The sequence below is a fragment of the Rhinopithecus roxellana genome, chromosome 7, assembly GCF_007565055.1.
Source record: "Rhinopithecus roxellana isolate Shanxi Qingling chromosome 7, ASM756505v1, whole genome shotgun sequence".
In the NCBI taxonomy this organism is placed as follows: domain Eukaryota; kingdom Metazoa; phylum Chordata; class Mammalia; order Primates; family Cercopithecidae; genus Rhinopithecus; species Rhinopithecus roxellana.
Genome location: NC_044555.1, coordinates 13472465 through 13487596, shown reverse-complemented (window position 1 = coordinate 13487596; position 15132 = coordinate 13472465). Strand labels below are relative to the sequence as shown.

The 15132-nt window shown below is 37.6% G+C and overlaps 1 pseudogene; it reads left to right on the top strand.

Moving 5' to 3' along the window:
* The first annotated feature begins 13385 nt into the window (after window positions 1–13385).
* Window positions 13386–13775, top strand: LOC104664214 (annotated as a pseudogene).
* Window positions 13776–15132: the final 1357 nt, after the last annotated feature.

Here is a 15132-nt window from a genome sequence, read left to right as displayed (position 1 = left end):
AGCACTTTCCTCACTTTGAAGAGAACACTCAATCTTTTAAGTAGTGGGAGGCCCAGGCGGTGTTAGAGGGAACATAGTACATATCATATCTGTATTCCTGTTCTACATGAGTAACTTGTACACTTATCTTTTGTTTTTGTTGAAAGTTTTCAAATGTTATTTATTATATAAAAAGGTTAATTAGCTTTAGAATCTAGCTGCATGAATAATATTGGTTACATATTTAAGGTTGTTCATGAAACTTTAAAGAGGCTTTTATTAATCTGTTAAAACAAATTGAGAAATCTTTCATCTTATTTAGTGATCTGGAATGAAAAAACATGACATGGAAATAGGCATTTCCTTAGAAATGTGAAATAGCAGTAAAATAGTTGGGATAAGAAATAGAGAAAAAAGTAAAAGGTGGTAAACTCTTATATTTCCTTGTTTCTTCTATTCTGTTGTTCTGTAAAATAAAAGTTATATACCCAGATTTGCTTTGCTTATTCAAGAATGTAGAAAGCATTAAAGAGTTAATAAAGTTGACCTCTTGTTCACTAGCTTTTTTATTCCTCAAACATTAGTTGAACATCTACTCTTTGGAAAGCTCAACAGTAATACCAGGGATGGTAAGAAAAAGAAGTCCAAGCCAATGTTCATGAAATTTTAGAGTCAGTAGCAGCTATCCTATAAGGAATACGGTGAGATACCGTGTAAGACATAAAAGACAAGTGAAAAAAATATATAGTGGAGGGGGCTGGAAAAGGGGAGGTCCACAGGAGAGTAGTCAAGTGTAAACACGCTGAGGCAAGGCAATTTGGGACTTTGAAAAACCTTAAGTCCCTCAATGGGAGATAGTTTTAAATTAAGCTGGGTGGCAGATCAGAGGAGGGTATGGGAGTGGTGAGAGGGGCAGGATCCTTGGTGGTGTGTCTCAGAGTTAAGACACAGTCTGGAATGGAGAACTGCCTTTAGCTTTTGGCTTTTAGTTCTCCACCTAGTGCAGGGATGGAAAATGCCCTGTGCTATTGTCCCAGTGCAAAAACTAGGTGCTCTACGTATTTCATCTCCAGCCAGTTTCTGAGAAATAAGGGTGATACCCTCAAGGGAGGTGGGATACCCAGAGGCCATTGTACTGGCACTTTTTGCCTTGGGTTGGAGAGTCCATCTGAAGGGCATTTTAACTAGGTTAATTTCACTATAATTTGGAAAATTAAGGGAAGGCTATATTTTCATAGGGGTTAAATGAATGAAAATAGGGGTGGTTTGGATCAAAGGGCAAGTGAGAGGGAGAGAAAGAGTTGGATTTTGACACATTCCAGAAACAGAGGTGCATCCAGATGGGGAGGATTCCCCAACATCCAAATTAAACATACCCTACAAGGAGGAAGACTTACTGAGGCTCTTTCTTTCTTTCTTTCTTGGGAGAATTTTTGGCTAATTTGGTGTTCTGTGTCCTACAGTACTGCATTTTCATGGACATTTACTTCTCTTGGATTAAAAAACAAAACCAAAAATATCCCAGTCGAAGGGGTGGTATTACCTAGAGTAAAAACAAAATCATAGTAATAAATGTCACTTTTTAATGTCTCAATGCACACCAGTCACTGTACCAGGTGCTTTACATACATCACACACAGTCCAACAGTCCTAGAGGACAGGGCTTATCAAATCCACTTCACCAATGAAGAACTCAATGTTCATAGAATTGGGTAATGTGTCTACTTCCCACAGCTAGTAAGTGACAGGATGGGACTAGACTCCTGGTCTGCATTCCTCTAGAGCTCACACTGTTCCACTCCTCCCAGCCTGAGGCAGATCTTGGGTCTATTAATTTATTTCTCTTCTCAATACTCCAAGATGTCTCTCAGACAATCAAAATAAAGATCCTATGGTGGAAGCACTAAAAGCAGGCCTGAAAAAAGTAAGGTGAGAATGAGACTCAGACACAATCTGGGACTGTCTGTAGGGTTCATTGGCCTGGAGTCCTCCCTCCCTTAGCCCCAGATTCTTCCAGAGCTGACCCTGCCCTGGTCCCTTCACATGAGTCCAGTCCAGCACTTTTTCACATTACTGTACCCTTCCCCTGGGTCTTCCACAGCGTGCCCTCCTGTCCAGAATGAAACAGACCTGTTGATCAGCTGCACTGCAGCCTTCTCTGGAGCCTGCACCTGCTCCCAGAGGAACACACAGCCCAGACTCACCTGCCTTCTCCAAGACTTAATTGACATTCCAACTGCCTATAGGTCCTGCCCCTTACTGTGTCCGGAATTTATTCCTTCCAGTGGGTTCTTAGTCTCACTGACTTCCAGAATGAAGCTGCCGACCCTCACAGTGAGTGTTACGGTTCTTAAAGATGGTGTGTCTAGAGTTTGTTCCTTCAGATATTCAGATGTGTTTGGAGTTTCTTCTTTCAGGTGGGGTCATGGTCTGGCTGACTTCAGGAGTGAAGCTGCATACCTTTGCAGTGAGTGTTACAGCTCTTAAAGGTGGTGCCTCTGAAATTGTTTGTTCCTCCTGGTGGGTTTGTGGTCTTGCTGACTTCAGCAGTGAAGCCACAGACCTCTGCAGTGAGTGTTACAGCTCATAAAGGTAGTACAGACCCAAAGAGCAAGCAGCAGCAAGATTTATTGTGAAGAGTGAAAGAACAATGCTCCCACAGCATGGAAGGAGACCCAAGTGGGTTGCCACTGCTGGCTCCAGTGGCCAGCTTTTATTCCCTTATTTGGCCCCACCCACATCCTGCTGATTGGTCCATTTTACAGAGCACTGATTGGTCCATTTTACAGAGTGCTGATTGGTCCATTTTCACAGAGTGCTAATTGATGCATTTACAAACCTTTAGCTAGGCACAGAGTGCTGATTGGTGCGTTTTTACAGAGTGCTGATTGATGCATTTACAAACATTTAGCTAGACACAGAGCACTGATTGGTGTGTTTACAATCCTATAGCTAGACAGAAAAGTTCTCCAAGTCCCCACCCCACTCAGAAACCCAGCTGGCTTCACCTCTCATTACCGTGGACCCTCTTGACAGAAGCAGCCCCTTTCTTGTATTATAACTGTTCAGCTAAAACAGTGAAGCTTAGACACCTCTTCATCTCTCTACATGCATCCACCACACTCAAAGCGTTTTCAAATCTGCTAGTTGGGAGAGTCTGATTTGGCACAGAATCTACTGGTTCTTGCTTTATAACCCAGAAGCTAGAGAGAAGATTTTGGAAACCATCCTGAGGTTTGAGATCGAATTTTAATGGGGTTAATTATTCTAGACTGGCCTCTGAACACAAACCAGTTAGTGAACTTACCTAGGTAGTCTCAAATCAAAGCCTCCTCCATAGGCAGTCAGTGAGGAAAGACCACTGGAATCAGTGTGTAAGCAAACATCTACTGTGGCTAAATCCCTAAAAACCCAGGAGTCTTTCTAGGTGATTAGAAAATGGTTCCACGGCAGATGTGGTAGCTTTGATAAGAAAAGAAGAAATAATTCAGTATTCTTCCACTGCCCATTGTCTTTCTGTTTACTCCTAAGGAAAATTTTGGTTTTAAGTAATAGTGCAGATATTCTCACTGTCACAAAATTCTACCAATATGCATAAATCACAATTCCCCTTAGTTAGTACATTTTGTCAAAATTCATACCTCTCCTCAGAAGTAATCACAATTAATAATGTTTGTTGTTTTAAAATGTATTCTAGACTTTTCCTTCCATACTGTGCTATAAAAAGTACATTGTGAGTTTTTAACACACAACATACATGGATAACAGTATACATATTGTTTTCCCCTCTTGCCATTGTCACTGAATGAAGTGAATGCAAAAATCTTTCTGTGAGAGTACGTATAGATCCACTTTACTCTTTTAACTACTCCCTAGAATTCTAAAGTGTGTATGTGCCGTAATTAATTTAACCAATCTCCTCCTGATGGACACATTAGTTGTTTCCCATTTGCTGCTATCATTTGTAGAACTGATATCAACATCATTGACCGTGAATTCTTGGACAAATATGCATGTTTTCTTACAGGAAAGACATAGCAAAGTGTAAACCGGATTAAAGTGGAAAAAATGTGATGATTGTAAATGTTTATTAATATTTCTGAAATTCTGTTCTAGTAAAGCTGTTGCAATTCATTTCTTGCATATTAATGTATGTTGATAATCTACATTCTCATAGGCATTTTATTTTATCAACCTTTTAAATTTTGGTCAAACCTTGGGGCGATAATATATGATCTCACTGTTATTTTAATTTCCCTGTTTTCTAAGTAGGTTGAGCAGAAAATTAACTTAATCCCTCATCCATAGATAGTGGAATTCCTTTAGTGATGTCTTGGGTACCAGGATTTTCCTGGGCATGCTTCAAAATTCTGAAATATCAATAAGATACTTCCCTTTACTTTGAGGAGGAAAGATTTGATTAGAATCACTGGGTGCTAGGGAATGGGTCTATACAAGATACTCTCAGCTAGTGAGGAACATCAGGAAGACCTGGGGAGAGAGATCATCAAGTTTATAGAGCACAGGTCCCCCAAAGGCCAGGATTCCATGATATATTCTGTATATAACTGTTATACCATTGTTGTCAATATTATAGATGTGGGACCTCTTATTCCAACTTAAGCCTTCCCCATAAATCAAATATCTGACTTGAAGGCAGAGAAGTCTGGGTAGGGGAACTGCAAGCCAATTGTCCTGTCTATTCAGCGCTCCTTCATCCCATTCAGGCCTGAGGTCACTTAGACCACACATCACTGGGGTTTCCTAAGCACTATTGGGAAAGCTTGGTGCTAGAAGACTCTTCCTCAAACATGAACTTGACATTCCTGCACAAGCATCTACCAGTGTGGATTCCATTCTGCCCAATACACTGTATCCCAATTTTGTTGCTTAGCTCTCCAGCACTGCAGAAATGTGGTCACCTACCTCTGCATGCCCAGCCTACCTTGCCATCCCTTCTCTTGTTTTCAAACCCCTCATTGCCCACCCCACTCCCACCTGGACACATACAGGCGCATTCTGTCCTCCTATCCACTCATGTCTTTTCTATTGTCAGCACAGGACTGGCTGCCCTCTCTTCAACTAACCATCCTCATTAGTAACTTGCACAGGGCTTGCCTTCATGCTGACCCCAATCCCTGTCTCCACTCCCTTTCTAGCCCTGTTTCAAATTCTCCTATGGGAAAGAGACCTCTCCTACTCCCTTTACCTAGTATCCTTTTAACATTTAAGAGACCGGTGGGATTTCTTGTCACCTATGTCTGTTTCTTTTGAAAGTCTTCTCAGTTCATGTCCATGCATGCAATCCCTCAGCAAGTGCAGGGTGCTTGGCTAGCTTTGCTTTCATCTGTTGTTTCTGCTCCCCAACATGGCATACAATGGCCTTGTCTGATGCTCACATGGCTCAATCTCACCACATCTATTACAGATGTGCAGCTGAATTCCCTTTAATATCATAAGACAGAGGGGTTCTTACACGTGTCCTAGTATTTGTTGACTTGCATAGTCACCAGGTCTTTGGGTACTAAGTGGAGAGAATTGGCCCTACTCATTGGTACTCATAATAATCAGATGCACTCAAGAAACGAGAGTATAATTCCATTTCTTTATGCCCTTCGGGCTGTTGTAATATGTTTTTCTTCTACATATGGCGTACATCTTAGCATAAAATGTTAATACTTTTGGATTAAACAGTCAATTATCTTTTAAAGACATTTAAATATTAAGTGAAATCTTTTATACTTACCCATGTAGTTACCATTTTCAATGCTCTTAATTTCTTTATGTAGATCCAGATTTCCATCTGGTATGATTTTCCTTTTGCCTGAGGAATTCCTTTAACATTTCTTTTATTGCACATCTATTGGTGATTAATTCTTCCATGTTTTGTATTTCTGAAAACTTTTCTTATTTCATCTTTGTTTTTGATGAAATTTTCATTCAGTATAGAATCCTGGTTGACTTTTCTTTTCTTTCAGTGCTTTCTTTCAAGATGTTCCTTCATTCTCAACCCCTATTTTCTACAAGAAATCTGTTGTCTTTGCATATTTGTTCCATTGTACGTCAAGTCTTTTTCTCTGACTAGGAGTATGTTTAATTTTATGAGAAACTGCTGAAACAATTCTCAAAATTGTTGCAACACTCATACAAATTATCAGTGTTTTGGTCGTTTCACACCTTTACTAACAATTTATGCCATCAATCTTCTAAATTTTAGCCATTCTAATAGGTGAATGCTCTTGTCTACTTTTGGTTTTAATTTGAACGTTCCTGATGTGCTTGAATACTTTCTCAAGGGCTTATATGCCCTGTATTTATCTTTCTTTTCTGAAGTGCCTATTCAAATATTTTGCCTATTTTTACTAATTTTATTTTTTATTGTTGTTGTTTACGTATTCTCCATATAAGTATTTTGTCAGATACAGGTATTATCCATATCATATTTAAGTCTGTAGCTTTCTTATTAATTTTCTTAATTATATGTTTTATTGAGCAGATTTTTATAATTTTGTTTAATTGTGTTTTATCATTTTTTATTTTATTGTTAATATTTTATGGCTTTTGTTTAAGAAATCATTGACTACTCTCCGCACATAAGGATATTCTGCTATTTTGTATTTGAGAAGTTTTAATTTTAGCTGTTGGTTTTACGTCTATGATGCAACACAAATTAATTTTTGTATTGAGTTAGATAATGGCCAAGGTTCATGTTCATCAAGTTGTTCTACCACAATTCATTGGAAAGATTTTCATTTTCCCATTAAATTTATTTGCTAATTTGATTGAATTTTTTTTACTAGTAGGAAAATTTAATTCACCGCTGTCAACCACGACAGAGCAAATAGACTAAAAATAAGAGCATGGAGGATCTGAAGAATAGAATTAATAAGGTTGATGTAATAATCACATACTGAACTTTATTATAATAGAGAATGCACAAGCTTTTAATTAGATCCATGGTACAATTATATATTATAAAGGTCAAAAAGAAAATCACAATAAATTAACAAAAAATGAAATAATATGATCCGCAATATTGGACCACACATTTTCAGCATAAATAGAATCAAAATGAAGATTAACTAGTTGGAAAAGACAAAAGTAATGGATAATATAAATTTGATTTTATTTCTGGATTCTCTATTTTGATATATTTTCCTGTCTTTAGGATAATCGCTGATTTGCTTACTGTATCTTTATTGTGAATATTGAAGTCAAATGGCACAAGTATGCTAATTTTTTTTCCTTTTTCAGGACTCATGGCTATTTCCTTTAACTGTCCTTTAAACGTAACATATACATTTTAGAATCAGCTTATTGACTTCTATAAGAAAATCCAGCCATGATTTTGGTAAGAATTATTTTCTATCAGTGGAATAATTTTGCTTCTTCTTGTAGTTTCAATTTATGTACTGAAATCATTTAGCTGTTTCTTCAGAAATCAAAAATGAACACATTTGCAATAGATGTTTTAAAGTATTTGTCTACTATTTCTGTCATCTCTGATTTTTCTCCTAATTACAAGTTATCTTTTCCCTCTTGTCAGTAACATTTTCATAGTTCTTTGCACACCTAGTTTTTTTTTATTGTATACTGGACATTATGGATGCTAAATTGTGATTGACTGTATCTTGTTATTTTCCCTAATAAAATTACTAGGAAAGCAGTTAGTTCATTTGCATATCATGCTAGTCTTTTCTGGGCCCATTTTAAAGCTTTGCTAGGGATGGTCTACGGTAGCCATCACTCTTGGATGACATTCGGCCTATTTTTATGACTGAGACTTTTTGGAAGTTCTACTCACTTGCTTTGCATTCTCAAAGAGGACTCCCCCCTCTGTCTATTTACTATCAAAATATCCCAGCCATGTTTGTGTTCCAGTAGTTGTTCAGCTCACTGATCTCTAGAATAATTTTTTTTATTCCCCTAGTAGTTGCTCTTTGCCCTAATTCATGGAGTCCTGCCCTTCACATAAGCAATTTAGCGTTCAGTGAAAGACCAAAGAGGGCCATTCTGCAGATTTCTGAAGCATTAATTATACATAGCTCATTTTTCTCTAACAACTTGCCCTGCAAATTCCAGCAGTCTGACTATTCCCAAATTCTGATCACTGTGTCATCAGTTCAGTAAGTCCATTGTGTTCTGTTTTGGTTAATCCTCCTTGCACCACAATTTAGATATTGTCTCCAAGCAAAAATCCAGGGTTATCTGGAGGCTTATTTCACTTAGTTTCCTTTTTTCAGGAATCATAATTCTTTGCTGTTTTCCAATGTGTGAAAACAGTTACTTCATATATATTGCCTATTTTTATAGTTATTTATAGCAACTAGAAGTGGACATTCTGAATTTGTTTTATAATAGCAAATTTTAAAACATTTAATTCTAACTACTTTTAGGCTTACAGAAAAGTTGCAAAAATAGAACATAAAGTTTCAATATAGCCCTTGCTTAGCTTCTTCCAGCATTCACATCTTAAACAACCATGGTGTTACCATAACCAGAAAATTTACATTATCATAACAGCATTAACCAAATTAACTGTCTCATTCATGATGGGAACAGGCCCTCAAACCTGGCCATAAACTGGCCCCAAAACTGGCCATAAACAAAATCTCTGCAGCACTGTGACATGTTCGTGATGGCCATGACGCCCACCCTGGAAGGTTGCCAGTTTACCGGAATGAGGGCAAGGAACACCTGGCCCACCTAGGGTGGAAAACTGCTTAAGGTGTTCTTAAACCACAAACAATAGCATCAGCAATCTGCGCCTTAAGGAAATGTTCCTGCTGCAGATAACTAGCCAGATCCATCCCTTTATTTCAGCCCATCCCTTTGTTTCCCGTAAGGAATACTTTTAGTTAATCTATAATCTATAGAAACAATGCTCATCACTGACTTGCTGTTAATAAATACGTGGGTAAATCTCTGTTCAAGGCTCTCAGCTCTGAAGGCTGTGAGACCCCGATTTCCCACTCCACACACTATATTTCTGTTTGTGTGTCTTTAATTCCTCTAGCACCACTGGGTTAGGGTCTCCATGACCGAGCTGGTCTCGGCACCTTCAAACGTCACCATTTTTTCCACTAATGTTCTTTTAAGAGTCTCAATAAAGATCTCATATTGCATTTATTTATTTTCCCCTGGATTTCTACAATCTGCAGCAGTTCCTCAGCCTTTCCTTATTTTTCATGACCCTGATAGCCCTGAAGAGTATTGATTAGTTATCTTGCTGAATGTCCATCAATTTGTGCCTTGTACATTCTCAGTATTAGACTAGGTGTCTTACATCGTTGAAAAGAGAATCATGGAAATGGTGCCATGTCTTTCTCAATGCTCCATATTACAGCATTCATGATGTCAATGTGCCTTATTACTAGAGATGTTGACCTTGTTCTTCTCATCTAGGTGGTCTCTCCTGGAAATTTCAACTGTAAAACTATAACTATTTTTTCTATAGTGACCAAATATCTCAGGAGAAATACTTTGAGGCTATACAAACATCTTCTGCCCCAAAACCCTTGCCCACTTATTCTAGCACCCTTCAATGGATCATATATGCAGTCATAACCACTGTGATATCTGCCTAGTGATACTTTCTATTTCCTTCTTCCTTTATGCATTTATTAATTGCAATTTTGCTACAAGGAAAAGCTGTCATATCTCTTCCATATACTTATTTAATTAATTATTTGTTATCATCATCATTGTTTTATAAATATTTATGTTATTCTTTGGGTTATTATCTGATGCTGTCATTAGTTATTTTGTTGCTCAAAGCTTTGGCCATTAGGAGCTCCTTCAGGTTGACTTCTGTGCTCTTTCAACAACCTCCTCCCATATTTTTTGAGAACTTTCACTTTTCTGGTACCATAAGATGTTTCAAGCTCCTTTTGATTTCCTCTACCCCTGCCCTGGAATGAACCACTTTTCCAAGGATCCCTGATTCTTTAATAGAGGCATGGTGCTTAGAAACCAACATCTGGGCACCAGATATGCTAATTACTACAGGAGCATTATTGCTTCTAGGCTTCTCAGCAGACAGGACTAGTAAATATTTGTGTATTAGCCTATGTGCACACATATGTATTTTTATATACCTGTGTTTGTATATGCATAATGAGTTCATACTGACACCTCAGATTCCAATTCAACATCACAAGGATCATTTTAGTTTTTTTCCTTTCTTTATTTGTAATTGCCTTCTATAGCAGTAAGGCACCCAGTTTTTATTATCTACTACATATTTACTTATTTGTTCAATGCTAGTACACAAAAATTCGTTTCAGGATGTCTTACCCCAATACCCCCATAAGAAATGCATTTACTGACTAGATAACAGCATTTGTGCACAATTCTTTTTGTCTATATTCTTACAGTATTCAGTCAACTTCCCATTTTCCAAAGTTATTTAGGTTAGTTCTTTTCCCTCTTGCATTCAGTATGGTTAAGTTTTTCACTTTTATTACAGGTATTTTCATTTGTTAGTGTTGGGATGCCATATTGGATTTCCCCCACTTTCTAATTGGTTTCACTCTTTGTTTATTAATGGCAGTATTTCTTAAGAAAGTATTTCTTTCTATTTATTAATTCCTTAACAACAGGCATTATCATACATACAGTATATTGCTTCATAATATTAACTGGTCATGACTGTAAGAACGTGCCTGAGATATGTATCTTGATATTTAAATTGGAAAAAATCTATGTCTGTCTTGTGCATTGTGGGGTGCTTTGTTTATTCAGGCAAGCGCCTCATACTTATTCACTTTTTTCTACATACTAGTTCAAATACAGCAGCTGAAATGTTTCAAATGTTTGCACATACCGGGGCTTAATCTGATCATATGCAATGGATTTAATACTTGAAAACAAGAAATTTAATGCCTCCATATGGCCATTAAAACCAGCTGAGGCCCTACTATTTGTCATGATGTTGATGATGAGCCCTTTACTGCTTGTGTCTTTTTTATTATTGTTGCCAAGTAACTGAGCAACTCATGCAGCATTACCAAGGATAAGACCTTTCCCTATTAAGAAGAAAAAGATGACAACCTGCTGTGTGAACAATAGGGAAACTACCCTTATCATTCTTGGCACAAATGCTTCATCACTAGGGGTGCATCTTTACAAAAAAACTCTTTGAAATTTTTCTGTAAATATTCTGTTCCTGTCCACTGACATGAAATTTTTAAAGAAAAAAAAATATGCTAACTTGCAGGAAAAAAACTGGAGATAAAATCCAGAAAATGTATTATACATCTGTCTTTATCAAATAGTTGGTATCTAAAGGCTCCACATTAGGAGAGATGGAAGCAATTATTACTACCACATGGCATCTTGCCCTACTGAATTCCAGCAGAAGAAGCCTCCTCCCACTGTGTTGTGGAGAAGATGAAGAATCTCAAGTCAGATCAAAGGCCAAGTTGTGATTACTGTGAAAAGAAAAGAGGAGGATCGCATATTCTTTTTCAGCTATCTGTCCTTTTAAGGCATAATGTCCCATTTGAAATATTTGCTGCATGAATGTCAAAAAAGTATCAGATGGTAAAATAATAACGGTAGTTCAAATCTATGAAAAATGGAGGTTCATGGAAGCACAGATACTAAGCTCTTTCAAAACACGTCTTCTTAGTATTCCACAGTGATTCCCCCAAGAATAAAATCACTGACTTAAACTCTCGTCTAATATTTAACCCCTTTTTACAAGTAAGAATTTTTTTTCACATAACATGGAAAAGTAGAAATTGATGCTTTTAGATTTATCTTCATGTCTTGGATTTTGTTAATAGTTAGACATAATCTTGCTCTATTATTTAATAGACCATTTATGTATATGTTTTTCTGTACAGTTGACCGTTAGACAACTCAGGTTTGAACTGTGTGGATCTACTTATACATGGATTTTCTTCTGCCTTTGCCACCCATGAAACAGCAAGACCAACTGTTCCTTTTCCATTTTTCTCCTCAGCCTACTCAACATGAAGATGATGACTATGAAGACCTTTGTAATGATCCACTTCACTAAATGAGTAGTGAATATATTTTCCTTATGATTTTCTTAATAACATTTTATTTTCTCTAGCTTATTTCATTGTAAGAATACAGTATATAATACATATAACATACAAAATATGTGTTAGTTGACTGCCTTACCAGTAAGGCTTCTGGTCAACAGTAAGCTATTAGCAGTTAAGTTTTGGGGGAATCAAAAGTTATGCTCAGAATTTTTAACAGCATGGGGTTTGGTGCCCCAACCCCCATATTGTTCAAAGGTTAACTGTATAATAAACAAGCAAAGCATACTATAGGAATTTAAGATGTACAGCAAAACTTGATGTGTCCCTCTTTAAAGCACATGTTCACCCTTAAATATATCTATGTGCTAAAAAATACTATGTGCCTTTACACTGTTGATGTGGAGGTAGATTAGCATAGCCATTATGGAAAACAGCATGAAGGTTCCTCAAAAAACTAAACATAACACCTACCATATGACTAGTAATTCCAGTTCTGGGTATATATCCAAAGTAACCGAAATCAGCGTGTTGAAGGGAGATCTGCACTTCCATGTTCATTGCAGCAGTATTTACAATAACCAAGACACAGATTCAACCTAAGTGTTCATCAGCGCGAATGAAAATAGAAAATGTGGCACATATACACAAAGGGATGCTATTCAGCCTTAACAAATAAGGAATTCCTGTCATTTGTGACAATGTGAATGAACCTGGAGAACTTTATGCTAAGCGAAATAAGGCAGGCACAGAAAGACAAATACTACATAATCTCACTTATATGTGGAATCTAAAAAGGTTGAACTCAGCTGTAGCAAGTAGAATGGTGGTTACCCAAGGCTAAAGATGAGGCGAGTATTGGGGAGATGTTGGTCAAAGGATATAAAATTTCAGTTAGATGGGAGGAATAAATTCAGGAGATCTGTCATACAACACGGTGATTATAATTAATAACAATGTATTATATACTTAAAAATTGTTACCACAGTAGATTTCAAATGTTCTAACTACAATAAATGATAAATATGTGAGTAATGATTATGTTAATTAGCTTAGTTTAGTCACTTTACAATGTATACATATGTCCAAACATTATTTTCTGTATCATAAATATTTACAATTTTGATGTGTCGATCAAAAAATACTAACAGCCTTTCCCAGGAATAGCTCAAATTATTCCTTCTCCATTTAAAAATTCCCTGTAAATAGGCAGTCTAATACCAAAAAAACTTCAGCATTGAATAAGAATACTTTAGAGCTCTAAACATTTTAACTATTCTCATTCATGTACAAATGTGTTAATCATAAGAAAAGGAATGCTAGGCCCTGCCCCGCCCCTGCTCCGTGGCTGCTGATTTTCTCCGCGGGCACCTCGAGGGGTGACCTGGAGATATGGGGAGTACTGGGGGGAACCCTGGCTGGGTGCGGCTCGCGCTCTGCCTGACTGACTTAGTGCTATCGCTCTACGCGCTGCACGTGAAGGCCGCGAGCGCCCTGGGCCGGGATTACCGCGCTCTCTGCGACATGGGCACCGCCATTAGCTGTCCCGCGCATCATCTCCTCCAGGTAGGGCAGGGGCTTAGGGTTGGTGCAGCACGTGCTGGGACAGGACAGCATCCTCAATCAATACAATAACATATTCCCTTGCATCTTCTACACACTACAGCTATTGTTAGGTTGCCCGTGGACGCGTTGGGCCTCTGTCCTGCTGCTGCTGAGCTCCCTGCTGTCTCTGGCTGGTTCTGTCTACCTGGCCTGGATTCTGTTCTTTGTGCTCTATGATTTCTGCATCGTTTGCATCATTACCTGTGCCATCAACGTGGGCCTGATGTGTCTCAGTTTCCGGAAGGTCCAAGAACCCCAGGGCAAGGCTAAGAGGCACTGAGCCCTCACCCCAAGCCAGGCTGGCCTCATCTGCTTTGCTTTGGCATGTGAGCCTTGCCCAAGGAGGTATATCTGGGTCCCTAGAAGGCCCTAGATGCAGGGCCATCTAGAGTCCCCCCTCCCTCTGCCATACCCACACATGACAATGGACCAAATGTGCCACATGCTTGCTCTTTTTTCCACCCAGTGCGTCTGACTCTGTCCCCAAGGGCTGGTCTCCGAAGCTCTTGCCATTGCCCAGGGAGCGAAGGTTCTGACCAATATAATTTTTTAAATTTTTTTTTTAAAAAAGGAGTGCTAGTCTATAGAGAAAATAGCTAGAGGACACTTTTCCTGATTTATGTGTTTACCTTCAATTGTCCATTTGTTAATGCACTATAAATAAATTAGTCAGATTTATTAATGTTTTTATTATTCGTGTTTTTGTTACATAACAACACCAGAGAAGCAGCAGACAATTCTTTATCACAAGGAAAAGCTTTTGTTTCCTTAATACATTTTGACTCATTATAGATTACAAAGCCAAAAGGTTTGGTTTCTTAAAATAGTATAACATCGTGCTGGTATAAAATTATATATGAAAACATAATGGGGGATTCAAAGACTTAGAAGAAGGGTTTGGGCAATAAAAATGTCCAATGTGGTCTGAATATATATGCTAATTTTCATTGCTAGTCACCTTATAAAAGGAGTTCTGTCTATAACAGTCAGTGCATTCACCTATAAAACAAACATTTATTGGATATCAAAGAGAAAATTTATCAAATTCTCCTAATTTTTATTGTAGATGTCAAACTTTAAGTTTGCAACATGCTCACAATTCAATTATGTGTCTTTCATTTTGTTAATCTGGCCTTAGTGTCTGTATCCATGTGCAGTTTTATTATCAGAACCTTGAACAAATGTATGATACAGTATTTCCAAAAGTAACTCAAACTATTTGTCTTAGGTGTGATGAATGCAAATTAATTCTCCCCTCCCTCAGGGTATTTAAGTATAGACTCTTTTACATAAATCATATATTAATATATACAGTGTATCTTTGAAAAGTTCTAAGATTGAATATGCAAAATTAAAACAAATCCAGCATTAAAATCAGTTACAAAACTTATACAAGTCACATGTTCATGGATACTGGAATGAATGAGCTTATAGTCATCATCTCTGAGCTAACATTTCATTTCTCCAAGCCAATGTCTCAAACCAAGAACCTGATGATAAATTTTCCCTCACTGAAGAATAGGGATATCTGTTA